Raw genomic sequence first — 3,079 nt, 5'->3', positions numbered from 1 at the left:
TCGTCTTCCTAACATGGCGTCTCCTAACCCTGACTCTCAAACTGATAGGAGGAACCACAGAGCTCTGTTAGGTTAAAGCTCATCTTCTGAAGTTGGGATATTTTTCCTCTAACAGGTTCCAGAGGAATCACCTCAAACCAGATGTTGGACTGGATTTTATTTCAATGTCATTTGTGAATGTTAGCTCCTCATTTTCAACAGTGATGCTATAAAGGTTGAAAAAGGTTATTATTTTGTCTCATCAACATCAATGTTTCCACTAAATAAGAGGCAAAACAATTTTTTGTTTGATAAAGGAAAAGCCTCTCAGACTCTGAGCCCGACAGCACCAAACTATTTTTTATATTAGATAATTAATTTAATTTCACATAATTATCGCGGTAGAAGCCATATGTCTGTTAAATACTTAATAAAACATATCATACAACAAACATACAACAAACATTGACCCTAGGTCAATGTTTGTTGTAATTGACCTATACTCACAGACTAATGAGATAATTAGTCCAAGTTTGTCCTTTATTGAACGTTCAGAAACTACAATGGCTGTGATGCGCCAAGACAAAGGTAAACAAAGGTAAAACAACCTGAACAGGTGATCAACTCTAAACCACTCGTACCTTTTTATTCTCCGTCTCTCTCTGTCATTTAAGCACACCCGTTGCCATGGCAACCTCCTGCGCTCCACAAGTCGACCAGAGATTACGTTAAAAACATAACATTCAGTCCGATATTAGGTTTGCAGGTTGATATTTATTTTGCTATTATTAATAAGCGCTCCCTGAACACAGCGGTGATTGATAAGTTAATTTTAAACTCCTGCTCTGCTTGTTATTTAGTAATGGAACCGAAACGCACAGAATTGCGCAACACCTTGTTGAAACAATAATCACTGAGATTATTGTTGTTGGGTCATTAATTTGAACACGTTTTGTTGATTTTTTTGTTGTTGTTGTTCTTAATAAAGTTAGGGACATTTTAAGCCAGTCAGAGGAGGCCGTGCTGGTCTCAGCGTCCTGGCGGCGTTCAGTTTGTCACCTAATGCCGAGACCGACTCAAAACCTTCCCCGATCGACATATTGTGCCCCTGCTCTAGCAAAGCACGAACAGTTCAGAAACAATATGAAATGGGGAAAAAGTTATTTATTAACTGATTAAGTAGTTGTTTTAGATTGTTCTTGAAAATCTAATCAGTCACGGCTGATTAGTTGGTGCACTCACGGCTGCACAGTGAACCCATTGATTTTTTTTTACAGCAGACAGCCGCTCCCCTCTCTGGCAGGTACTGTGTACCCCCGCTAAATCTTTTAGGGGTACGCAGTACCCTACGGTACCCCCTTACTTTCACCCCTGTGCCTAACCCATTCCATTTTCAGATGTATGATGTAAGATCTATAATCAACAGGATTAACTCAGTTTACACTCCAGACCAGATAGTGGGGGTATTGCACACTTTAATTTGAAAAAAAAAAAAAAAAAAATGCCATAAAGAGAAGAAAAAACTTGAACGCAGGGAAGATAACAGGCGCTGTTCAAATTCGCCGTTTTTACTCGCATAATATTGCCTTAAAAGTAGAGAGGGCCTTGACAATAGTTACTAATTTTGGTAAATTCAAGCTGGTGACGTCCTAGTTAGATGACAACACAACTGGACAACACCTGATGGAAATGAAATGTGTGTCACAAAAGGAGCCCGGAGGGACGAAGGATGCTAACGTGTTGCTAGCTAACGGTAAGTTTGCTTATTAATTATCTTCATCTAATTATAAACAGTGCAGTAAACATATATAACTTACGTTGGTTTCATAAATAATTATTTTATCAATTTTATTGTGACTTGTATGATTATTACCATAGCAATCATTCAGCTTCATGTTATAACTGCATGGAGGCTGTTTGTTGCGATTTGTACTTTTATTCATACTTAACCTGGTTTTAATTAAGCTCCATATGACAAAGAGACTTTGATATTGTGAGGTTGTTGTTATAACTTGTTCATCAATGTTTTTATCTTCAACGTTTGCAGTCTAAGCAAATGAAGATCAAAGAGGAAGCCAGAGAAATCAGGTGTTAGGAAACCTAGACCTTCCTGTGTCAGAAGAAGCTCTGGCTTCACCAGATCAACAACCAGCTCTGAGGATGAACCTTCACATCGTCTTCCTGGTGTAAGTATTTGTTTTTTACTGACCAGCCAGCTACATTTTCAACAAGAAAATCTGGTGTATTACCAACACCAAGTGCTTAATAAACATGATTTGATTTAAAGGTAACTGGACAGAATTTTTCCCCTTGTTAATCTAACATTTTCTTTTCATACATTTTATTTGTTGTTGGCTTTCAGGTTTCTGTGATGGACTGGTGACCTGTCCAGGGTGAACCTCTGCCTCTCATCTGATGACTGCTGGAGATGGGCACCACCAGCCCCCCTCATCACCCTGCAAGGATCAGTCTTTTCAGATCATGGATGGAAAGCTTTTAAGGTAGTTTCTCTCCTTAAGTCCACACTTAAAACAGCTTCATAGTTAATGCCAACATCAACTGATTCTATGACATTGTTGACTATTTTTTTCTACTTCTAACATAAACAAGGCAAAGAAGACACCCAGAAATGTTTTTACACCCGAGGCATTCGGATAATATATTATATTATCGTTATTTTGGTAATGGAACCGAAACGCACAGAATTGCATATATATTAATAATTAATATAACAATATAATATAATGCCACAATAAAACATAGCGAATCCACAATGTCTTAAAATTGTAAGTATTATTTTGGTAACACTTTATTTGAAGGGGGTGAATAAGACTGTCACGACACTGTCATAAACATGACATAACACCTGTCATGAACATCAATAAGTCTTCATGAATATTTATGACTGTTGTCATAAAGTGTCATTCGGTAAATCATGACACTTTTAATACAAAGTTGACATAATTCAAAATGTCATCGTTATGACAACTTGACATTAATCTAGACAAAAGGTCTTCGTTATGACAACTTGTCATTAACCTCGCCAAAAATGTCTTCGTTATGACAACTTGTCATTAACCAAGAAATCATGATCTAAAAT

General features: G+C 37.2%; 1 long non-coding RNA gene across 1 annotated transcript; it reads left to right on the top strand.

Moving 5' to 3' along the window:
- The first annotated feature begins 1,309 nt into the window (after positions 1 to 1,309).
- On the top strand, positions 1,310 to 2,383 carry LOC107833691 (uncharacterized). The gene is made up of 3 exons (XR_001659457.1): positions 1,310 to 1,732; positions 2,027 to 2,165; positions 2,342 to 2,383. It is a non-coding gene; the product is annotated as an uncharacterized LOC107833691 (long non-coding RNA).
- The last annotated feature ends 696 nt before the right edge of the window (positions 2,384 to 3,079 follow it).

This window comes from Poecilia formosa, unplaced genomic scaffold, assembly GCF_000485575.1.
Source record: "Poecilia formosa unplaced genomic scaffold, Poecilia_formosa-5.1.2 Scaffold428, whole genome shotgun sequence".
NCBI lineage: Eukaryota > Metazoa > Chordata > Actinopteri > Cyprinodontiformes > Poeciliidae > Poecilia > Poecilia formosa.
Note: the sequence above shows the minus strand (reverse complement) of the source record. Positions and strands in the feature narration are given on the sequence as shown.